This window comes from Nerophis ophidion, linkage group LG29 (genome assembly GCF_033978795.1).
Source record: "Nerophis ophidion isolate RoL-2023_Sa linkage group LG29, RoL_Noph_v1.0, whole genome shotgun sequence".
Lineage (NCBI taxonomy): Eukaryota > Metazoa > Chordata > Actinopteri > Syngnathiformes > Syngnathidae > Nerophis > Nerophis ophidion.
This window is the reverse complement of record NC_084639.1, coordinates 16,251,400-16,274,602: the sequence shown is the minus strand read 5'-3', so window position 1 is coordinate 16,274,602 and position 23,203 is coordinate 16,251,400. Positions and strand designations below refer to the sequence as shown.

The 23,203-nt window shown below is 41.1% G+C and overlaps 22 non-coding genes across 22 annotated transcripts; all 22 read left to right on the top strand.

Moving 5' to 3' along the window:
- The first annotated feature begins 93 nt into the window (after window positions 1-93).
- LOC133546351 (U2 spliceosomal RNA) lies at window positions 94-284 on the top strand. The gene has a single exon (XR_009805122.1). It is a non-coding gene; the product is annotated as a U2 spliceosomal RNA (small nuclear RNA).
- Window positions 285-1,184: 900 nt separating this feature from the next.
- Window positions 1,185-1,348, top strand: LOC133546425 (U1 spliceosomal RNA). The gene has a single exon (XR_009805191.1). It is a non-coding gene; the product is annotated as a U1 spliceosomal RNA (small nuclear RNA).
- An 850-nt stretch (window positions 1,349-2,198) lies between these two features.
- LOC133546350 (U2 spliceosomal RNA) lies at window positions 2,199-2,389 on the top strand. Its single transcript, XR_009805121.1, has one exon. It is a non-coding gene; the product is annotated as a U2 spliceosomal RNA (small nuclear RNA).
- Window positions 2,390-3,288: 899 nt separating this feature from the next.
- On the top strand, window positions 3,289-3,452 carry LOC133546302 (U1 spliceosomal RNA). Its single transcript, XR_009805074.1, has one exon. It is a non-coding gene; the product is annotated as a U1 spliceosomal RNA (small nuclear RNA).
- Window positions 3,453-4,302: 850 nt separating this feature from the next.
- Window positions 4,303-4,493, top strand: LOC133546349 (U2 spliceosomal RNA). The gene has a single exon (XR_009805120.1). It is a non-coding gene; the product is annotated as a U2 spliceosomal RNA (small nuclear RNA).
- A 900-nt stretch (window positions 4,494-5,393) lies between these two features.
- Window positions 5,394-5,557, top strand: LOC133546301 (U1 spliceosomal RNA). The gene has a single exon (XR_009805073.1). It is a non-coding gene; the product is annotated as a U1 spliceosomal RNA (small nuclear RNA).
- An 850-nt stretch (window positions 5,558-6,407) lies between these two features.
- Window positions 6,408-6,598, top strand: LOC133546348 (U2 spliceosomal RNA). Its single transcript, XR_009805119.1, has one exon. It is a non-coding gene; the product is annotated as a U2 spliceosomal RNA (small nuclear RNA).
- A 900-nt stretch (window positions 6,599-7,498) lies between these two features.
- On the top strand, window positions 7,499-7,662 carry LOC133546300 (U1 spliceosomal RNA). The gene has a single exon (XR_009805072.1). It is a non-coding gene; the product is annotated as a U1 spliceosomal RNA (small nuclear RNA).
- Window positions 7,663-8,512: 850 nt separating this feature from the next.
- On the top strand, window positions 8,513-8,703 carry LOC133546347 (U2 spliceosomal RNA). Its single transcript, XR_009805118.1, has one exon. It is a non-coding gene; the product is annotated as a U2 spliceosomal RNA (small nuclear RNA).
- Window positions 8,704-9,602: 899 nt separating this feature from the next.
- On the top strand, window positions 9,603-9,766 carry LOC133546424 (U1 spliceosomal RNA). Its single transcript, XR_009805190.1, has one exon. It is a non-coding gene; the product is annotated as a U1 spliceosomal RNA (small nuclear RNA).
- An 850-nt stretch (window positions 9,767-10,616) lies between these two features.
- On the top strand, window positions 10,617-10,807 carry LOC133546346 (U2 spliceosomal RNA). The gene has a single exon (XR_009805117.1). It is a non-coding gene; the product is annotated as a U2 spliceosomal RNA (small nuclear RNA).
- Window positions 10,808-11,706: 899 nt separating this feature from the next.
- Window positions 11,707-11,870, top strand: LOC133546316 (U1 spliceosomal RNA). The gene has a single exon (XR_009805088.1). It is a non-coding gene; the product is annotated as a U1 spliceosomal RNA (small nuclear RNA).
- Window positions 11,871-12,720: 850 nt separating this feature from the next.
- Window positions 12,721-12,911, top strand: LOC133546409 (U2 spliceosomal RNA). The gene has a single exon (XR_009805177.1). It is a non-coding gene; the product is annotated as a U2 spliceosomal RNA (small nuclear RNA).
- Window positions 12,912-13,810: 899 nt separating this feature from the next.
- Window positions 13,811-13,974, top strand: LOC133546282 (U1 spliceosomal RNA). The gene has a single exon (XR_009805054.1). It is a non-coding gene; the product is annotated as a U1 spliceosomal RNA (small nuclear RNA).
- Window positions 13,975-14,824: 850 nt separating this feature from the next.
- Window positions 14,825-15,015, top strand: LOC133546345 (U2 spliceosomal RNA). Its single transcript, XR_009805116.1, has one exon. It is a non-coding gene; the product is annotated as a U2 spliceosomal RNA (small nuclear RNA).
- Window positions 15,016-15,914: 899 nt separating this feature from the next.
- Window positions 15,915-16,078, top strand: LOC133546281 (U1 spliceosomal RNA). Its single transcript, XR_009805053.1, has one exon. It is a non-coding gene; the product is annotated as a U1 spliceosomal RNA (small nuclear RNA).
- Window positions 16,079-16,928: 850 nt separating this feature from the next.
- LOC133546344 (U2 spliceosomal RNA) lies at window positions 16,929-17,119 on the top strand. Its single transcript, XR_009805115.1, has one exon. It is a non-coding gene; the product is annotated as a U2 spliceosomal RNA (small nuclear RNA).
- Window positions 17,120-18,018: 899 nt separating this feature from the next.
- Window positions 18,019-18,182, top strand: LOC133546299 (U1 spliceosomal RNA). The gene has a single exon (XR_009805071.1). It is a non-coding gene; the product is annotated as a U1 spliceosomal RNA (small nuclear RNA).
- Window positions 18,183-19,032: 850 nt separating this feature from the next.
- On the top strand, window positions 19,033-19,223 carry LOC133546391 (U2 spliceosomal RNA). The gene has a single exon (XR_009805160.1). It is a non-coding gene; the product is annotated as a U2 spliceosomal RNA (small nuclear RNA).
- Window positions 19,224-20,122: 899 nt separating this feature from the next.
- On the top strand, window positions 20,123-20,286 carry LOC133546280 (U1 spliceosomal RNA). Its single transcript, XR_009805052.1, has one exon. It is a non-coding gene; the product is annotated as a U1 spliceosomal RNA (small nuclear RNA).
- An 850-nt stretch (window positions 20,287-21,136) lies between these two features.
- Window positions 21,137-21,327, top strand: LOC133546321 (U2 spliceosomal RNA). Its single transcript, XR_009805093.1, has one exon. It is a non-coding gene; the product is annotated as a U2 spliceosomal RNA (small nuclear RNA).
- An 899-nt stretch (window positions 21,328-22,226) lies between these two features.
- LOC133546298 (U1 spliceosomal RNA) lies at window positions 22,227-22,390 on the top strand. The gene has a single exon (XR_009805070.1). It is a non-coding gene; the product is annotated as a U1 spliceosomal RNA (small nuclear RNA).
- The last annotated feature ends 813 nt before the right edge of the window (window positions 22,391-23,203 follow it).

Below are 23,203 nucleotides of genomic sequence, written 5' to 3'. Positions count from 1 at the left end.
TGATATGTGACGTTGTGGTTGATCAATGTGTGTAACCCTCACTGTAGGTTGTTGTGTCCGGAATGACATCCTCCCTTCTGACAACCAAGTGGCATCGCTTCTCGGCCTTTTGGCTAAGATCAAGTGTAGTATCTGTTCTTATCAGTTTAATATCTGATATGTCCCTTATCAGGGGACCATATATTAAATTGATTTTTGAATCAGGGAGCCGGAATAGGAGCTTGCTTCACCCACTCCACGCATTGACCTGGTATTGCAGTATCTCCAGGAACGGTGCACTCCTCTTCTTGTCTAAAACAATTAAAATATCTGTACCAATATCTAAAATACAGTTGATCTTACAACAAGTTTTTGAGTTCTACAGCACAGACATTGCATGGACTGAGTTAATTCAGCTGTCGTTGCATACATGAATATCGGACACAACACAATTACCACACGGGATAATGTGGTGTCTTGCAGGTGAAGTCGTCCCCGTCTTTGCATCTAGTTTTAAACATGCAAACTTTAAACGGATTAAACCGAACTTTCTTCAAGACGTTTCAGACGAGATACGATCAGAAAAGTGAACCATGTCGTGTGGAAAAGTTGCAAACAGTTGCGTGTCTTTGGGTCTGTTACTACCGGTTTTGCACATCGAGAGAGTGACATGGTTGCCCATTCTTCTGTGCAAAACATTTCCAACTGAGTCGAATTAGACGGAAGGTGTTTGTGAACGGCATTTTTCAGATATTGCCCAATATTTTGTATTGGAATTAGGTGTTTTTTTTTCAAGCTAATTTAAATGTGATTTGTTATGTTTCATTATGAAGTTGTTCAAGTTTGATGTCAGTGAAAATCTTATTCGGTGTAGTGTGTGCTACTCACCACTAGATGCTGACAGTGTAACATGTGTTACTGTCCCAAACAAAGAAACAGGAAGTGGCTGTAAAGGGAGGCAGGGACACCCAGTCCCTTCCAGTACAGGCTCGGCGTAGTAGTGTAGATTGAGTATTGGGAACAAATAGTTGTGTTCAAGTGTAATATCAATAGTGATAATAATGTAATGATCAAACAATGTTGTGTAGTTGAGTCTTTTACATGTGCAGGCTTGTTGAGTGTGTTTACTAGTGTGCACGCGGTGAGTCCATCACTTAACATGGTGTGTGTGTGAAGGACTTGTGCGTGTGAGCCATGTATAACTCATACTTACCTGGCAGGGGAGATACCATGATCATGAAGGTGGTTCACCTAGGGTGAGGCTCAGCCATTGCACTCTGGCTTTGTTGACCCTTACGAATTCCCCAAATGTGGGAATCTCGACTGCATAATTTGTGGTAGTGGGGGACTGCGTGCGCGCTCTCCCCTGATCATCTGTTAATGACAAAACACATCAAATGTCCCTGGAGTGCTTACATACTCTGTTATTGAAATGAACACATGGCGATGTAGCCACCATTTAGTGGTGAGTAACACATATTGCAATGTTAAAGATTCTCATTAAGTTTAAGTTTCAAACAAAACAACAATTCACCCTGACTGATCATGCAGTGAGTGCACGGAAAGCTGGTGTTGTACTGCCACCTACTGGTGACACCTATGCTGGCTATGCTTTTAACAATTTAACCTGTGTTGTTTATCAGTACAGGTACTGAGAAATTACTTATGAATAATTTCTAAGCATTTTATCACGCATTAGTTACAAGTAATGCTTGAGTCTTATGTGTTGCCTTCATTTCCGGTTTTAAGTGTTGTAGGTACCACTCCACGTCACTTGGTGGTGGAAGCGTTTGTCTCAATGGCACAAGAATTAAGCCGGAAGTAGTTTGGTCATGAGGCGGGCTCGACGATTAAATTGGTCAAATGTTGATTGTACAGCTACTTTGGGTTTTGCTCAAATATTCTACCAACCACCAACATTTATGTATTTTATAATGAAGTTTGTTTGTTTGGTTGAATGAGACTGGGGCGATGCGAGTGTTGGAAAAATGTATTTCGCCACTTACTATTGGACTGAGGTGTACCACGTGACCAGGAGTGATCAAACACTTCCGTTCATTTAAAGTCTTTGCAGCTTTGAAAATAATGCAGTCATTCAAAAAGTGCATGGTTGTTGTTTGGTGTGTTGATATGTGACGTTGTGGTTGATCAATGTGTGTAACCCTCACTGTAGGTTGTTGTGTCCGGAATGACATCCTCCCTTCTGACAACCAAGTGGCATCGCTTCTCGGCCTTTTGGCTAAGATCAAGTGTAGTATCTGTTCTTATCAGTTTAATATCTGATATGTCCCTTATCAGGGGACCATATATTAAATTGATTTTTGAATCAGGGAGCCGGAATAGGAGCTTGCTTCACCCACTCCACGCATTGACCTGGTATTGCAGTATCTCCAGGAACGGTGCACTCCTCTTCTTGTCTAAAAGAATTAAAATATCTGTACCAATATCTAAAATATAGTTGATCTTACAACAAGTTTTTGAGTTCTACAGCACAGACATCGCATGGACTGAGTTAATTCAGCTGTCGTTGCATACATGAATGTCGGACACAACACAATTACCACACGGGATAATGTGGTGTCTTGCAGGTGAAGTCGTCCCCGTCTTTGCATCTAGTTTTAAACATGCAAACTTTAAACGGATTAAACCGAACTTTCTTCAAGACGTTTCAGACGAGATACGATCAGAAAAGTGAACCATGTCGTGTGGAAAAGTTGCAAACAGTTGCGTGTCTTTGGGTCTGTTACTACCGGTTTTGCACATCGAGAGAGTGACATGGTTGCCCATTCTTCTGTGCAAAACATTTCCAACTGAGTCGAATTAGACGGAAGGTGTTTGTGAACGGCATTTTTCAGATATTGCCCAATATTTTGTATTGGAATTAGGTGTTTTTTTTCAAGCTAATTTAAATGTGATTTGTTATGTTTCATTATGAAGTTGTTCAAGTTTGATGTCAGTGAAAATCCTATTCGGTGTAGTGTGTGCTACTCACCACTAGATGCTGACAGTGTAACATGTGTTACTGTCCCAAACAAAGAAACAGGAAGTGGCTGTAAAGGGAGGCAGGGACACCCAGTCCCTTCCAGTACAGGCTCGGCGTAGTAGTGTAGATTGAGTATTGGGAACAAATAGTTGTGTTCAAGTGTAATATCAATAGTGATAATAATGTAATGATCAAACAATGCTGTGTAGTTGAGTCTTTTACATGTGCAGGCTTGTTGAGTGTGTTTACTAGTGTGCACGCGGTGAGTCCATCACTTAACATGGTGTGTGTGTGAAGGACTTGTGCGTGTGAGCCATGTATAACTCATACTTACCTGGCAGGGGAGATACCATGATCATGAAGGTGGTTCACCTAGGGTGAGGCTCAGCCATTGCACTCTGGCTTTTTTGACCCTTACGAATTCCCCAAATGTGGGAATCTCGACTGCATAATTTGTGGTAGTGGGGGACTGCGTGCGCGCTCTCCCCTGATCATCTGTTAATGACAAAACACATCAAATGTCCCTGGAGTGCTTACATACTCTGTTATTGAAATGAACACATGGCGATGTAGCCACCATTTAGTGGTGAGTAACACATATTGCAATGTTAAAGATTCTCATTAAGTTTAAGTTTCAAACAAAACAACAATTCACCCTGACTGATCATGCAGTGAGTGCACGGAAAGCTGGTGTTGTACTGCCACCTACTGGTGACACCTATGCTGGCTATGCTTTTAACAACATAACCTGTGTTGTTTATCAGTACAGGTACTGAGAAATTACTTATGAATAATTTCTAAGCATTTTATCACGCATTAGTTACAAGTAATGCTTAAGTCTTATGTGTTGCCTTCATTTCCGGTTTTAAGTGTTGTAGGTACCACTCCACGTCACTTGGTGGTGGAAGCGTTTGTCTCAATGGCACAAGAATTAAGCAGGAAGTAGTTTGGTCATGAGGCGGGCTCGACGATTAAATTGGTCAAATGTTGATTGTACAGCTACTTTGCGTTTTGCTAAAATATTCTACCAACCACCAACATTTATGTATTTTATAATGAAGTTTGTTTGTTTGGTTGAATGAGACTGGGGCGATGCGAGTGTTGGAAAAATGTATTTCGCCACTTACTATTGGACTGAGGTGTACCACGTGACCAGGAGTGATCAAACACTTCCGTTCATTTAAAGTCTTTGCAGCTTTGAAAATAATGCAGTCATTCAAAAAGTGCATGGTTGTTGTTTGGTGTGTTGATATGTGACGTTGTGGTTGATCAATGTGTGTAACCCTCACTGTAGGTTGTTGTGTCCGGAATGACATCCTCCCTTCTGACAACCAAGTGGCATCGCTTCTCGGCCTTTTGGCTAAGATCAAGTGTAGTATCTGTTCTTATCAGTTTAATATCTGATATGTCCCTTATCAGGGGACCATATATTAAATTGATTTTTGAATCAGGGAGCCGGAATAGGAGCTTGCTTCACCCACTCCACGCATTGACCTGGTATTGCAGTATCTCCAGGAACGGTGCACTCCTCTTCTTGTCTAAAACAATTAAAATATCTGTACCAATATCTAAAATACAGTTGATCTTACAACAAGTTTTTGAGTTCTACAGCACAGACATTGCATGGACTGAGTTAATTCAGCTGTCGTTGCATACATGAATATCGGACACAACACAATTACCACACGGGATAATGTGGTGTCTTGCAGGAGAAGTCGTCCCCGTCTTTGCATCTAGTTTTAAACATGCAAACTTTAAACGGATTAAACCGAACTTTCTTCAAGACGTTTCAGACGAGATACGATCAGAAAAGTGAACCATGTCGTGTGGAAAAGTTGCAAACAGTTGCGTGTCTTTGGGTCTGTTACTACCGGTTTTGCACATCGAGAGAGTGACATGGTTGCCCATTCTTCTGTGCAAAACATTTCCAACTGAGTCGAATTAGACGGAAGGTGTTTGTGAACGGCATTTTTCAGATATTGCCCAATATTTTGTATTGGAATTAGGTGTTTTTTTTTCAAGCTAATTTAAATGTGATTTGTTATGTTTCATTATGAAGTTGTTCAAGTTTGATGTCAGTGAAAATCTTATTCGGTGTAGTGTGTGCTACTCACCACTAGATGCTGACAGTGTAACATGTGTTACTGTCCCAAACAAAGAAACAGGAAGTGGCTGTAAAGGGAGGCAGGGACACCCAGTCCCTTCCAGTACAGGCTCGGCGTAGTAGTGTAGATTGAGTATTGGGAACAAATAGTTGTGTTCAAGTGTAATATCAATAGTGATAATAATGTAATGATCAAACACTGTTGTGTAGTTGAGTCTTTTACATGTGCAGGCTTGTTGAGTGTGTTTACTAGTGTGCACGCGGTGAGTCCATCACTTAACATGGTGTGTGTGTGAAGGACTTGTGCGTGTGAGCCATGTATAACTCATACTTACCTGGCAGGGGAGATACCATGATCATGAAGGTGGTTCACCTAGGGTGAGGCTCAGCCATTGCACTCTGGCTTTTTTGACCCTTACGAATTCCCCAAATGTGGGAATCTCGACTGCATAATTTGTGGTAGTGGGGGACTGCGTGCGCGCTCTCCCCTGATCATCTGTTAATGACAAAACACATCAAATGTCCCTGGAGTGCTTACATACTCTGTTATTGAAATGAACACATGGCGATGTAGCCAGCATTTAGTGGTGAGTAACACATATTGCAATGTTAAAGATTCTCATTAAGTTTAAGTTTCAAACAAAACAACAATTCACCCTGACTGATCATGCAGTGAGTGCACGGAAAGCTGGTGTTGTACTGCCACCTACTGGTGACACCTATGCTGGCTATGCTTTTAACAACATAACCTGTGTTGTTTATCAGTACAGGTACTGAGAAATTACTTATGAATAATTTCTAAGCATTTTATCACGCATTAGTTACAAGTAATGCTTAAGTCTTATGTGTTGCCTTCATTTCCGGTTTTAAGTGTTGTAGGTACCACTCCACGTCACTTGGTGGTGGAAGCGTTTGTCTCAATGGCACAAGAATTAAGCCGGAAGTAGTTTGGTCATGAGGCGGGCTCGACGATTAAATTGGTCAAATGTTGATTGTACAGCTACTTTGCGTTTTGCTCAAATATTCTACCAACCACCAACATTTATGTATTTTATAATGAAGTTTGTTTGTTTGGTTGAATGAGACTGGGGCGATGCGAGTGTTGGAAAAATGTATTTCGCCACTTACTATTGGACTGAGGTGTACCACGTGACCAGGAGTGATCAAACACTTCCGTTCATTTAAAGTCTTTGCAGCTTTGAAAATAATGCAGTCATTCAAAAAGTGCATGGTTGTTGTTTGGTGTGTTGATATGTGACGTTGTGGTTGATCAATGTGTGTAACCCTCACTGTAGGTTGTTGTGTCCGGAATGACATCCTCCCTTCTGACAACCAAGTGGCATCGCTTCTCGGCCTTTTGGCTAAGATCAAGTGTAGTATCTGTTCTTATCAGTTTAATATCTGATATGTCCCTTATCAGGGGACCATATATTAAATTGATTTTTGAATCAGGGAGCCGGAATAGGAGCTTGCTTCACCCACTCCACGCATTGACCTGGTATTGCAGTATCTCCAGGAACGGTGCACTCCTCTTCTTGTCTAAAACAATTAAAATATCTGTACCAATATCTAAAATACAGTTGATCTTACAACAAGTTTTTGAGTTCTACAGCACAGACATTGCATGGACTGAGTTAATTCAGCTGTCGTTGCATACATGAATATCGGACACAACACAATTACCACACGGGATAATGTGGTGTCTTGCAGGTGAAGTCGTCCCCGTCTTTGCATCTAGTTTTAAACATGCAAACTTTAAACGGATTAAACCGAACTTTCTTCAAGACGTTTCAGACGAGATACGATCAGAAAAGTGAACCATGTCGTGTGGAAAAGTTGCAAACAGTTGCGTGTCTTTGGGTCTGTTACTACCGGTTTTGCACATCGAGAGAGTGACATGGTTGCCCATTCTTCTGTGCAAAACATTTCCAACTGAGTCGAATTAGACGGAAGGTGTTTGTGAACGGCATTTTTCAGATATTGCCCAATATTTTGTATTGGAATTAGGTGTTTTTTTTTCAAGCTAATTTAAATGTGATTTGTTATGTTTCATTATGAAGTTGTTCAAGTTTGATGTCAGTGAAAATCTTATTCGGTGTAGTGTGTGCTACTCACCACTAGATGCTGACAGTGTAACATGTGTTACTGTCCCAAACAAAGAAACAGGAAGTGGCTGTAAAGGGAGGCAGGGACACCCAGTCCCTTCCAGTACAGGCTCGGCGTAGTAGTGTAGATTGAGTATTGGGAACAAATAGTTGTGTTCAAGTGTAATATCAATAGTGATAATAATGTAATGATCAAACAATGTTGTGTAGTTGAGTCTTTTACATGTGCAGGCTTGTTGAGTGTGTTTACTAGTGTGCACGCGGTGAGTCCATCACTTAACATGGTGTGTGTGTGAAGGACTTGTGCGTGTGAGCCATGTATAACTCATACTTACCTGGCAGGGGAGATACCATGATCATGAAGGTGGTTCACCTAGGGTGAGGCTCAGCCATTGCACTCTGGCTTTTTTGACCCTTACGAATTCCCCAAATGTGGGAATCTCGACTGCATAATTTGTGGTAGTGGGGGACTGCGTGCGCGCTCTCCCCTGATCATCTGTTAATGACAAAACACATCAAATGTCCCTGGAGTGCTTACATACTCTGTTATTGAAATGAACACATGGCGATGTAGCCAGCATTTAGTGGTGAGTAACACATATTGCAATGTTAAAGATTCTCATTAAGTTTAAGTTTCAAACAAAACAACAATTCACCCTGACTGATCATGCAGTGAGTGCACGGAAAGCTGGTGTTGTACTGCCACCTACTGGTGACACCTATGCTGGCTATGCTTTTAACAACATAACCTGTGTTGTTTATCAGTACAGGTACTGAGAAATTACTTATGAATAATTTCTAAGCATTTTATCACGCATTAGTTACAAGTAATGCTTAAGTCTTATGTGTTGCCTTCATTTCCGGTTTTAAGTGTTGTAGGTACCACTCCACGTCACTTGGTGGTGGAAGCGTTTGTCTCAATGGCACAAGAATTAAGCCGGAAGTAGTTTGGTCATGAGGCGGGCTCGACGATTAAATTGGTCAAATGTTGATTGTACAGCTACTTTGCGTTTTGCTAAAATATTCTACCAACCACCAACATTTATGTATTTTATAATGAAGTTTGTTTGTTTGGTTGAATGAGACTGGGGCGATGCGAGTGTTGGAAAAATGTATTTCGCCACTTACTATTGGACTGAGGTGTACCACGTGACCAGGAGTGATCAAACACTTCCGTTCATTTAAAGTCTTTGCAGCTTTGAAAATAATGCAGTCATTCAAAAAGTGCATGGTTGTTGTTTGTAGTGTTGATATGTGGCGTTGTGGTTGATCAATGTGTGTAACCCTCACTGTAGGTTGTTGTGTCCGGAATGACATCCTCCCTTCTGACAACCAAGTGGCATCGCTTCTCGGCCTTTTGGCTAAGATCAAGTGTAGTATCTGTTCTTATCAGTTTAATATCTGATATGTCCCTTATCAGGGGACCATATATTAAATTGATTTTTGAATCAGGGAGCCGGAATAGGAGCTTGCTTCACCCACTCCACGCATTGACCTGGTATTGCAGTATCTCCAGGAACGGTGCACTCCTCTTCTTGTCTAAAACAATTAAAATATCTGTACCAATATCTAAAATACAGTTGATCTTACAACAAGTTTTTGAGTTCTACAGTACAGACATTGCATGGACTGAGTTAATTCAGCTGTCGTTGCATACATGAATATCGGACACAACACAATTACCACACGGGATAATGTGGTGTCTTGCAGGTGAAGTCGTCCCCGTCTTTGCATCTAGTTTTAAACATGCAAACTTTAAACGGATTAAACCGAACTTTCTTCAAGACGTTTCAGACGAGATACGATCAGAAAAGTGAACCATGTCGTGTGGAAAAGTTGCAAACAGTTGCGTGTCTTTGGGTCTGTTACTACCGGTTTTGCACATCGAGAGAGTGACATGGTTGCCCATTCTTCTGTGCAAAACATTTCCAACTGAGTCGAATTAGACGGAAGGTGTTTGTGAACGGCATTTTTCAGATATTGCCCAATATTTTGTATTGGAATTAGGTGTTTTTTTTCAAGCTAATTTAAATGTGATTTGTTATGTTTCATTATGAAGTTGTTCAAGTTTGATGTCAGTGAAAATCTTATTCGGTGTAGTGTGTGCTACTCACCACTAGATGCTGACAGTGTAACATGTGTTACTGTCCCAAACAAAGAAACAGGAAGTGGCTGTAAAGGGAGGCAGGGACACCCAGTCCCTTCCAGTACAGGCTCGGCGTAGTAGTGTAGATTGAGTATTGGGAACAAATAGTTGTGTTCAAGTGTAATATCAATAGTGATAATAATGTAATGATCAAACAATGCTGTGTAGTTGAGTCTTTTACATGTGCAGGCTTGTTGAGTGTGTTTACTAGTGTGCACGCGGTGAGTCCATCACTTAACATGGTGTGTGTGTGAAGGACTTGTGCGTGTGAGCCATGTATAACTCATACTTACCTGGCAGGGGAGATACCATGATCATGAAGGTGGTTCACCTAGGGTGAGGCTCAGCCATTGCACTCTGGCTTTGTTGACCCTTACGAATTCCCCAAATGTGGGAATCTCGACTGCATAATTTGTGGTAGTGGGGGACTGCGTGCGCGCTCTCCCCTGATCATCTGTTAATGACAAAACACATCAAATGTCCCTGGAGTGCTTACATACTCTGTTATTGAAATGAACACATGGCGATGTAGCCACCATTTAGTGGTGAGTAACACATATTGCAATGTTAAAGATTCTCATTAAGTTTAAGTTTCAAACAAAACAACAATTCACCCTGACTGATCATGCAGTGAGTGCACGGAAAGCTGGTGTTGTACTGCCACCTACTGGTGACACCTATGCTGGCTATGCTTTTAACAATTTAACCTGTGTTGTTTATCAGTACAGGTACTGAGAAATTACTTATGAATAATTTCTAAGCATTTTATCACGCATTAGTTACAAGTAATGCTTGAGTCTTATGTGTTGCCTTCATTTCCGGTTTTAAGTGTTGTAGGTACCACTCCACGTCACTTGGTGGTGGAAGCGTTTGTCTCAATGGCACAAGAATTAAGCCGGAAGTAGTTTGGTCATGAGGCGGGCTCGACGATTAAATTGGTCAAATGTTGATTGTACAGCTACTTTGGGTTTTGCTCAAATATTCTACCAACCACCAACATTTATGTATTTTATAATGAAGTTTGTTTGTTTGGTTGAATGAGACTGGGGCGATGCGAGTGTTGGAAAAATGTATTTCGCCACTTACTATTGGACTGAGGTGTACCACGTGACCAGGGGTGATCAAACACTTCCGTTCATTTAAAGTCTTTGCAGCTTTGAAAATAATGCAGTCATTCAAAAAGTGCATGGTTGTTGTTTGGTGTGTTGATATGTGACGTTGTGGTTGATCAATGTGTGTAACCCTCACTGTAGGTTGTTGTGTCCGGAATGACATCCTCCCTTCTGACAGCCAAGTGGCATCGCTTCTCGGCCTTTTGGCTAAGATCAAGTGTAGTATCTGTTCTTATCAGTTTAATATCTGATATGTCCCTTATCAGGGGACCATATATTAAATTGATTTTTGAATCAGGGAGCCGGAATAGGAGCTTGCTTCACCCACTCCACGCATTGACCTGGTATTGCAGTATCTCCAGGAACGGTGCACTCCTCTTCTTGTCTAAAACAATTAAAATATCTGTACCAATATCTAAAATATAGTTGATCTTACAACAAGTTTTTGAGTTCTACAGCACAGACATTGCATGGACTGAGTTAATTCAGCTGTCGTTGCATACATGAGTATCGGACACAACACAATTACCACACGGGATAATGTGGTGTCTTGCCGGTGAAGTCGTCCCCGTCTTTGCATCTAGTTTTAAACATGCAAACTTTAAACGGATTAAACCGAACTTTCTTCAAGACGTTTCAGACGAGATACGATCAGAAAAGTGAACCATGTCGTGTGGAAAAGTTGCAAACAGTTGCGTGTCTTTGGGTCTGTTACTACCGGTTTTGCACATCGAGAGAGTGACATGGTTGCCCATTCTTCTGTGCAAAACATTTCCAACTGAGTCGAATTAGACGGAAGGTGTTTGTGAACGGCATTTTTCAGATATTGCCCAATATTTTGTATTGGAATTAGGTGTTTTTTTTCAAGCTAATTTAAATGTGATTTGTTATGTTTCATTATGAAGTTGTTCAAGTTTGATGTCAGTGAAAATCTTATTCGGTGTAGTGTGTGCTACTCACCACTAGATGCTGACAGTGTAACATGTGTTACTGTCCCAAACAAAGAAACAGGAAGTGGCTGTAAAGGGAGGCAGGGACACCCAGTCCCTTCCAGTACAGGCTCGGCGTAGTAGTGTAGATTGAGTATTGGGAACAAATAGTTGTGTTCAAGTGTAATATCAATAGTGATAATAATGTAATGATCAAACAATGTTGTGTAGTTGAGTCTTTTACATGTGCAGGCTTGTTGAGTGTGTTTACTAGTGTGCACGCGGTGAGTCCATCACTTAACATGGTGTGTGTGTGAAGGACTTGTGCGTGTGAGCCATGTATAACTCATACTTACCTGGCAGGGGAGATACCATGATCATGAAGGTGGTTCACCTAGGGTGAGGCTCAGCCATTGCACTCTGGCTTTGTTGACTCTTACGAATTCCCCAAATGTGGGAATCTCAACTGCATAATTTGTGGTAGTGGGGGACTGCGTGCGCGCTCTCCCCTGATCATCTGTTAATGACAAAACACATCAAATGTCCCTGGAGTGCTTACATACTCTGTTATTGAAATGAAAACATGGCGATGTAGCCACCATTTAGTGGTGAATAACACATATTGCAATGTTAAAGATTCTCATTAAGTTTAAGTTTCAAACAAAACAACAATTCACCCTGACTGATCATGCAGTGAGTGCACGGAAAGCTGGTGTTGTACTGCCACCTACTGGTGACACCTATGCTGGCTATGCTTTTAACAACATAACCTGTGTTGTTTATCAGTACAGGTACTGAGAAATTACTTATGAATAATTTCTAAGCATTTTATCACGCATTAGTTACAAGTAATGCTTAAGTCTTATGTGTTGCCTTCATTTCCGGTTTTAAGTGTTGTAGGTACCACTCCACGTCACTTGGTGGTGGAAGCGTTTGTCTCAATGGCACAAGAATTAAGCCGGAAGTAGTTTGGTCATGAGGCGGGCTCGACGATTAAATTGGTCAAATGTTGATTGTACAGCTACTTTGCGTTTTGCTCAAATATTCTACCAACCACCAACATTTATGTATTTTATAATGAAGTTTGTTTGTTTGGTTGAATGAGACTGGGGCGATGCGAGTGTTGGAAAAATGTATTTCGCCACTTACTATTGGACTGAGGTGTACCACGTGACCAGGAGTGATCAAACACTTCCGTTCATTTAAAGTCTTTGCAGCTTTGAAAATAATGCAGTCATTCAAAAAGTGCATGGTTGTTGTTTGGTGTGTTGATATGTGACGTTGTGGTTGATCAATGTGTGTAACCCTCACTGTAGGTTGTTGTGTCCGGAATGACATCCTCCCTTCTGACAACCAAGTGGCATCGCTTCTCGGCCTTTTGGCTAAGATCAAGTGTAGTATCTGTTCTTATCAGTTTAATATCTGATATGTCCCTTATCAGGGGACCATATATTAAATTGATTTTTGAATCAGTTAGCCGGAATAGGAGCTTGCTTCACCCACTCCACGCATTGACCTGGTATTGCAGTATCTCCAGGAACGGTGCACTCCTCTTCTTGTCTAAAACAATTAAAATATCTGTACCAATATCTAAAATATAGTTGATCTTACAACAAGTTTTTGAGTTCTACAGCACAGACATTGCATGGACTGAGTTAATTCAGCTGTCGTTGCATACATGAATATCGGACACAACACAATTACCACACGGGATAATGTGGTGTCTTGCAGGTGAAGTCGTCCCCGTCTTTGCATCTAGTTTTAAACATGCAAACTTTAAACGGATTAAACCGAACTTTCTTCAAGACGTTTCAGACGAGATACGATCAGAAAAGTGAACCATGTCGTGTGGAAAAGTTGCAAACAGTTGCGTGTCTTTGGGTCTGTTACTACCGGTTTTGCACATCGAGAGAGTGACATGGTTGCCCATTCTTCTGTGCAAAACATTTCCAACTGAGTCGAATTAGACGGAAGGTGTTTGTGAACGGCATTTTTCAGATATTGCCCAATATTTTGTATTGGAATTAGGTGTTTTTTTTCAAGCTAATTTAAATGTGATTTGTTATGTTTCATTATGAAGTTGTTCAAGTTTGATGTCAGTGAAAATCTTATTCGGTGTAGTGTGTGCTACTCACCACTAGATGCTGACAGTGTAACATGTGTTACTGTCCCAAACAAAGAAACAGGAAGTGGCTGTAAAGGGAGGCAGGGACACCCAGTCCCTTCCAGTACAGGCTCGGCGTAGTAGTGTAGATTGAGTATTGGGAACAAATAGTTGTGTTCAAGTGTAATATCAATAGTGATAATAATGTAATGATCAAACAATGCTGTGTAGTTGAGTCTTTTACATGTGCAGGCTTGTTGAGTGTGTTTACTAGTGTGCACGCGGTGAGTCCATCACTTAACATGGTGTGTGTGTGAAGGACTTGTGCGTGTGAGCCATGTATAACTCATACTTACCTGGCAGGGGAGATACCATGATCATGAAGGTGGTTCACCTAGGGTGAGGCTCAGCCATTGCACTCTGGCTTTGTTGACTCTTACGAATTCCCCAAATGTGGGAATCTCGACTGCATAATTTGTGGTAGTGGGGGACTGCGTGCGCGCTCTCCCCTGATCATCTGTTAATGACAAAACACATCAAATGTCCCTGGAGTGCTTACATACTCTGTTATTGAAATGAACACATGGCGATGTAGCCACCATTTAGTGGTGAGTAACACATATTGCAATGTTAAAGATTCTCATTAAGTTTAAGTTTCAAACAAAACAACAATTCACCCTGACTGATCATGCAGTGAGTGCACGGAAAGCTGGTGTTGTACTGCCACCTACTGGTGACACCTATGCTGGCTATGCTTTTAACAATTTAACCTGTGTTGTTTATCAGTACAGGTACTGAGAAATTACTTATGAATAATTTCTAAGCATTTTATCACGCATTAGTTACAAGTAATGCTTGAGTCTTATGTGTTGCCTTCATTTCCGGTTTTAAGTGTTGTAGGTACCACTCCACGTCACTTGGTGGTGGAAGCGTTTGTCTCAATGGCACAAGAATTAAGCCGGAAGTAGTTTGGTCATGAGGCGGGCTCGACGATTAAATTGGTCAAATGTTGATTGTACAGCTACTTTGCGTTTTGCTCAAATATTCTACCAACCACCAACATTTATGTATTTTATAATGAAGTTTGTTTGTTTGGTTGAATGAGACTGGGGCGATGCGAGTGTTGGAAAAATGTATTTCGCCACTTACTATTGGACTGAGGTGTACCACGTGACCAGGAGTGATCAAACACTTCCGTTCATTTAAAGTCTTTGCAGCTTTGAAAATAATGCAGTCATTCAAAAAGTGCATGGTTGTTGTTTGGTGTGTTGATATGTGACGTTGTGGTTGATCAATGTGTGTAACCCTCACTGTAGGTTGTTGTGTCCGGAATGACATCCTCCCTTCTGACAACCAAGTGGCATCGCTTCTCGGCCTTTTGGCTAAGATCAAGTGTAGTATCTGTTCTTATCAGTTTAATATCTGATATGTCCCTTATCAGGGGACCATATATTAAATTGATTTTTGAATCAGGGAGCCGGAATAGGAGCTTGCTTCACCCACTCCACGCATTGACCTGGTATTGCAGTATCTCCAGGAACGGTGCACTCCTCTTCTTGTCTAAAACAATTAAAATATCTGTACCAATATCTAAAATATAGTTGATCTTACAACAAGTTTTTGAGTTCTACAGCACAGACATTGCATGGACTGAGTTAATTCAGCTGTCGTTGCATACATGAATATCGGACACAACACAATTACCACACGGGATAATGTGGTGTCTTGCAGGTGAAGTCGTCCCCGTCTTTGCATCTAGTTTTAAACATGCAAACTTTAAACGGATTAAACCGAACTTTCTTCAAGACGTTTCAGACGAGATACGATCAGAAAAGTGAACCATGTCGTGTGGAAAAGTTGCAAACAGTTGCGTGTCTTTGGGTCTGTTACTACCGGTTTTGCACATCGAGAGAGTGACATGGTTGCCCATTCTTCTGTGCAAAACATTTCCAACTGAGTCGAATTAGACGGAAGGTGTTTGTGAACGGCATTTTTCAGATATTGCCCAATATTTTGTATTGGAATTAGGTGTTTTTTTTCAAGCTAATTTAAATGTGATTTGTTATGTTTCATTATGAAGTTGTTCAAGTTTGATGTCAGTGAAAATCTTATTCGGTGTAGTGTGTGCTACTCACCACTAGATGCTGACAGTGTAACATGTGTTACTGTCCCAAACAAAGAAACAGGAAGTGGCTGTAAAGGGAGGCAGGGACACCCAGTCCCTTCCAGTACAGGCTCGGCGTAGTAGTGTAGATTGAGTATTGGGAACAAATAGTTGTGTTCAAGTGTAATATCAATAGTGATAATAATGTAATGATCAAACAATGCTGTGTAGTTGAGTCTTTTACATGTGCAGGCTTGTTGAGTGTGTTTACTAGTGTGCACGCGGTGAGTCCATCACTTAACATGGTGTGTGTGTGAAGGACTTGTGCGTGTGAGCCATGTATAACTCATACTTACCTGGCAGGGGAGATACCATGATCATGAAGGTGGTTCACCTAGGGTGAGGCTCAGCCATTGCACTCTGGCTTTGTTGACTCTTACGAATTCCCCAAATGTGGGAATCTCGACTGCATAATTTGTGGTAGTGGGGGACTGCGTGCGCGCTCTCCCCTGATCATCTGTTAATGACAAAACACATCAAATGTCCCTGGAGTGCTTACATACTCTGTTATTGAAATGAACACATGGCGATGTAGCCACCATTTAGTGGTGAGTAACACATATTGCAATGTTAAAGATTCTCATTAAGTTTAAGTTTCAAACAAAACAACAATTCACCCTGACTGATCATGCAGTGAGTGCACGGAAAGCTGGTGTTGTACTGCCACCTACTGGTGACACCTATGCTGGCTATGCTTTTAACAATTTAACCTGTGTTGTTTATCAGTACAGGTACTGAGAAATTACTTATGAATAATTTCTAAGCATTTTATCACGCATTAGTTACAAGTAATGCTTGAGTCTTATGTGTTGCCTTCATTTCCGGTTTTAAGTGTTGTAGGTACCACTCCACGTCACTTGGTGGTGGAAGCGTTTGTCTCAATGGCACAAGAATTAAGCCGGAAGTAGTTTGGTCATGAGGCGGGCTCGACGATTAAATTGGTCAAATGTTGATTGTACAGCTACTTTGGGTTTTGCTCAAATATTCTACCAACCACCAACATTTATGTATTTTATAATGAAGTTTGTTTGTTTGGTTGAATGAGACTGGGGCGATGCGAGTGTTGGAAAAATGTATTTCGCCACTTACTATTGGACTGAGGTGTACCACGTGACCAGGGGTGATCAAACACTTCCGTTCATTTAAAGTCTTTGCAGCTTTGAAAATAATGCAGTCATTCAAAAAGTGCATGGTTGTTGTTTGGTGTGTTGATATGTGACGTTGTGGTTGATCAATGTGTGTAACCCTCACTGTAGGTTGTTGTGTCCGGAATGACATCCTCCCTTCTGACAGCCAAGTGGCATCGCTTCTCGGCCTTTTGGCTAAGATCAAGTGTAGTATCTGTTCTTATCAGTTTAATATCTGATATGTCCCTTATCAGGGGACCATATATTAAATTGATTTTTGAATCAGGGAGCCGGAATAGGAGCTTGCTTCACCCACTCCACGCATTGACCTGGTATTGCAGTATCTCCAGGAACGGTGCACTCCTCTTCTTGTCTAAAACAATTAAAATATCTGTACCAATATCTAAAATATAGTTGATCTTACAATAAGTTTTTGAGTTCTACAGCACAGACATTGCATGGACTGAGTTAATTCAGCTGTCGTTGCATACATGAATATCGGACACAACACAATTACCACACGGGATAATGTGGTGTCTTGCAGGTGAAGTCGTCCCCGTCTTTGCATCTAGTTTTAAACATGCAAACTTTAAACGGATTAAACCGAACTTTCTTCAAGACGTTTCAGACGAGATACGATCAGAAAAGTGAACCATGTCGTGTGGAAAAGTTGCAAACAGTTGCGTGTCTTTGGGTCTGTTACTACCGGTTTTGCACATCGAGAGAGTGACATGGTTGCCCATTCTTCTGTGCAAAACATTTCCAACTGAGTCGAATTAGACGGAAAGTGTTTGTGAACGGCATTTTTCAGATATTGCCCAATATTTTGTATTGGAATTAGGTGTTTTTTTTCAAGCTAATTTAAATGTGATTTGTTATGTTTCATTATGAAGTTGTTCAAGTTTGATGTCAGTGAAAATCTTATTCGGTGTAGTGTGTGCTACTCACCACTAGATGCTGACAGTGTAACATGTGCTACTGTCCCAAACAAAGAAACAGGAAGTGGCTGTAAAGGGAGGCAGGGACACCCAGTCCCTTCCAGTACAGGCTCGGCGTAGTAGTGTAGATTGAGTATTGGGAACAAATAGTTGTGTTCAAGTGTAATATCAATAGTGATAATAATGTAATGATCAAACAATGTTGTGTAGTTGAGTCTTTTACATGTGCAGGCTTGTTGAGTGTGTTTACTAGTGTGCACGCGGTGAGTCCATCACTTAACATGGTGTGTGTGTGAAGGACTTGTGCGTGTGAGCCATGTATAACTCATACTTACCTGGCAGGGGAGATACCATGATCATGAAGGTGGTTCACCTAGGGTGAGGCTCAGCCATTGCACTCTGGCTTTTTTGACCCTTACGAATTCCCCAAATGTGGGAATCTCGACTGCATAATTTGTGGTAGTGGGGGACTGCGTGCGCGCTCTCCCCTGGTCATCTGTTAATGACAAAACACATCAAATGTCCCTGGAGTGCTTACATACTCTGTTATTGAAATGAACACATGGCGATGTAGCCACCATTTAGTGGTGAGTAACACATATTGCAATGTTAAAGATTCTCATTAAGTTTAAGTTTCAAACAAAACAACAATTCACCCTGACTGATCATGCAGTGAGTGCACGGAAAGCTGGTGTTGTACTGCCACCTACTGGTGACACCTATGCTGGCTATGCTTTTAACAACATAACCTGTGTTGTTTATCAGTACAGGTACTGAGAAATTACTTATGAATAATTTCTAAGCATTTTATCACGCATTAGTTACAAGTAATGCTTAAGTCTTATGTGTTGCCTTCATTTCCGGTTTTAAGTGTTGTAGGTACCACTCCACGTCACTTGGTGGTGGAAGCGTTTGTCTCAATGGCACAAGAATTAAGCCGGAAGTAGTTTGGTCATGAGGCGGGCTCGACGATTAAATTGGTCAAATGTTGATTGTACAGCTACTTTGCGTTTTGCTCAAATATTCTACCAACCACCAACATTTATGTATTTTATAATGAAGTTTGTTTGTTTGGTTGAATGAGACTGGGGCGATGCGAGTGTTGGAAAAATGTATTTCGCCACTTACTATTGGACTGAGGTGTACCACGTGACCAGGAGTGATCAAACACTTCCGTTCATTTAAAGTCTTTGCAGCTTTGAAAATAATGCAGTCATTCAAAAAGTGCATGGTTGTTGTTTGGTGTGTTGATATGTGACGTTGTGGTTGATCAATGTGTGTAACCCTCACTGTAGGTTGTTGTGTCCGGAATGACATCCTTCCTTCTGACAACCAAGTGGCATCGCTTCTCGGCCTTTTGGCTAAGATCAAGTGTAGTATCTGTTCTTATCAGTTTAATATCTGATATGTCCCTTATCAGGGGACCATATATTAAATTGTTTTTTGAATCAGGGAGCTGGAATAGGAGCTTGTTTCACCCACTCCACGCATTGACCTGGTATTGCAGTATCTCCAGGAACGGTGCACTCCTCTTCTTGTCTAAAACAATTAAAATATTTGTACCAATGTCTAAAATACAGTTGATCTTACAACAAGTTTTTGAGTTCTACAGCACAGACATTGCATGGACTGAGTTAATTCAGCTGTCGTTGCATACATGAATATCGGACACAACACAATTACCACACGGGATAATGTGGTGTCTTGCCGGTGAAGTCGTCCCCTTCTTTGCATCTAGTTTTAAACATGCAAACTTTAAACGGATTAAACCGAACTTTCTTCAAGACGTTTCAGACGAGATACGATCAGAAAAGTGAACCATGTTGTGTGGAAAAGTTGCAAACAGTTGCGTGTCTTTGGGTCTGTTACTACCGGTTTTGCACATCGAGAGAGTGACATGGTTGCCCATTCTTCTGTGCAAAACATTTCCAACTGAGTCGAATTAGACGGAAGGTGTTTGTGAACGGCATTTTTCAGATATTGCCCAATATTTTGTATTGGAATTAGGTGTTTTTTTTCAAGCTAATTTAAATGTGATTTGTTATGTTTCATTATGAAGTTGTTCAAGTTTGATGTCAGTGAAAATCTTATTCGGTGTAGTGTGTGCTACTCACCACTAGATGCTGACAGTGTAACATGTGTTACTGTCCCAAACAAAGAAACAGGAAGTGGCTGTAAAGGGAGGCAGGGACACCCAGTCCCTTCCAGTACAGGCTCGGCGTAGTAGTGTAGATTGAGTATTGGGAACAAATAGTTGTGTTCAAGTGTAATATCAATAGTGATAATAATGTAATGATCAAACAATGTTGTGTATTTGAGTCTTTTACATGTGCAGGCTTGTTGAGTGTGTTTACTAGTGTGCACGCGGTGAGTCCATCACTTAACATGGTGTGTGTGTGAAGGACTTGTGCGTGTGAGCCATGTATAACTCATACTTACCTGGCAGGGGAGATACCATGATCATGAAGGTGGTTCACCTAGGGTGAGGCTCAGCCATTGCACTCTGGCTTTGTTGACTCTTACGAATTCCCCAAATGTGGGAATCTCGACTGCATAATTTGTGGTAGTGGGGGACTGCGTGCGCGCTCTCCCCTGATCATCTGTTAATGACAAAACACATCAAATGTCCCTGGAGTGCTTACATACTCTGTTATTGAAATGAACACATGGCGATGTAGCCACCATTTAGTGGTGAGTAACACATATTGCAATGTTAAAGATTCTCATTAAGTTTAAGTTTCAAACAAAACAACAATTCACCCTGACTGATCATGCAGTGAGTGCACGGAAAGCTGGTGTTGTACTGCCACCTACTGGTGACACCTATGCTGGCTATGCTTTTAACAATTTAACCTGTGTTGTTTATCAGTACAGGTACTGAGAAATTACTTATGAATAATTTCTAAGCATTTTATCACGCATTAGTTACAAGTAATGCTTGAGTCTTATGTGTTGCCTTCATTTCCGGTTTTAAGTGTTGTAGGTACCACTCCACGTCACTTGGTGGTGGAAGCGTTTGTCTCAATGGCACAAGAATTAAGCCGGAAGTAGTTTGGTCATGAGGCGGGCTCGACGATTAAATTGGTCAAATGTTGATTGTACAGCTACTTTGGGTTTTGCTCAAATATTCTACCAACCACCAACATTTATGTATTTTATAATGAAGTTTGTTTGTCTGGTTGAATGAGACTGGGGCGATGCGAGTGTTGGAAAAATGTATTTCGCCACTTACTATTGGACTGAGGTGTACCACGTGACCAGGGGTGATCAAACACTTCCGTTCATTTAAAGTCTTTGCAGCTTTGAAAATAATGCAGTCATTCAAAAAGTGCATGGTTGTTGTTTGGTGTGTTGATATGTGACGTTGTGGTTGATCAATGTGTGTAACCCTCACTGTAGGTTGTTGTGTCCGGAATGACATCCTCCCTTCTGACAGCCAAGTGGCATCGCTTCTCGGCCTTTTGGCTAAGATCAAGTGTAGTATCTGTTCTTATCAGTTTAATATCTGATATGTCCCTTATCAGGGGACCATATATTAAATTGATTTTTGAATCAGGGAGCCGGAATAGGAGCTTGCTTCACCCACTCCACGCATTGACCTGGTATTGCAGTATCTCCAGGAACAGTGCACTCCTCTTCTTGTCTAAAACAATTAAAATATCTGTACCAATATCTAAAATATAGTTGATCTTACAATAAGTTTTTGAGTTCTACAGCACAGACATTGCATGGACTGAGTTAATTCAGCTGTCGTTGCATACATGAATATCGGACACAACACAATTACCACACGGGATAATGTGGTGTCTTGCAGGTGAAGTCGTCCCCGTCTTTGCATCTAGTTTTAAACATGCAAACTTTAAACGGATTAAACCGAACTTTCTTCAAGACGTTTCAGACGAGATACGATCAGAAAAGTGAACCATGTCGTGTGGAAAAGTTGCAAACAGTTGCGTGTCTTTGGGTCTGTTACTACCGGTTTTGCACATCGAGAGAGTGACATGGTTGCCCATTCTTCTGTGCAAAACATTTCCAACTGAGTCGAATTAGACGGAAGGTGTTTGTGAACGGCATTTTTCAGATATTGCCCAATATTTTGTATTGGAATTAGGTGTTTTTTTTCAAGCTAATTTAAATGTGATTTGTTATGTTTCATTATGAAGTTGTTCAAGTTTGATGTCAGTGAAAATCTTATTCGGTGTAGTGTGTGCTACTCACCACTAGATGCTGACAGTGTAACATGTGCTACTGTCCCAAACAAAGAAACAGGAAGTGGCTGTAAAGGGAGGCAGGGACACCCAGTCCCTTCCAGTACAGGCTCGGCGTAGTAGTGTAGATTGAGTATTGGGAACAAATAGTTGTGTTCAAGTGTAATATCAATAGTGATAATAATGTAATGATCAAACAATGTTGTGTAGTTGAGTCTTTTACATGTGCAGGCTTGTTGAGTGTGTTTACTAGTGTGCACGCGGTGAGTCCATCACTTAACATGGTGTGTGTGTGAAGGACTTGTGCGTGTGAGCCATGTATAACTCATACTTACCTGGCAGGGGAGATACCATGATCATGAAGGTGGTTCACCTAGGGTGAGGCTCAGCCATTGCACTCTGGCTTTTTTGACCCTTACGAATTCCCCAAATGTGGGAATCTCGACTGCATAATTTGTGGTAGTGGGGGACTGCGTGCGCGCTCTCCCCTGGTCATCTGTTAATGACAAAACACATCAAATGTCCCTGGAGTGCTTACATACTCTGTTATTGAAATGAACACATGGCGATGTAGCCACCATTTAGTGGTGAGTAACACATATTGCAATGTTAAAGATTCTCATTAAGTTTAAGTTTCAAACAAAACAACAATTCACCCTGACTGATCATGCAGTGAGTGCACGGAAAGCTGGTGTTGTACTGCCACCTACTGGTGACACCTATGCTGGCTATGCTTTTAACAACATAACCTGTGTTGTTTATCAGTACAGGTACTGAGAAATTACTTATGAATAATTTCTAAGCATTTTATCACGCATTAGTTACAAGTAATGCTTAAGTCTTATGTGTTGCCTTCATTTCCGGTTTTAAGTGTTGTAGGTACCACTCCACGTCACTTGGTGGTGGAAGCGTTTGTCTCAATGGCACAAGAATTAAGCCGGAAGTAGTTTGGTCATGAGGCGGGCTCGACGATTAAATTGGTCAAATGTTGATTGTACAGCTACTTTGCGTTTTGCTCAAATATTCTACCAACCACCAACATTTATGTATTTTATAATGAAGTTTGTTTGTTTGGTTGAATGAGACTGGGGCGATGCGAGTGTTGGAAAAATGTATTTCGCCACTTACTATTGGACTGAGGTGTACCACGTGACCAGGAGTGATCAAACACTTCCGTTCATTTAAAGTCTTTGCAGCTTTGAAAATAATGCAGTCATTCAAAAAGTGCATGGTTGTTGTTTGGTGTGTTGATATGTGACGTTGTGGTTGATCAATGTGTGTAACCCTCACTGTAGGTTGTTGTG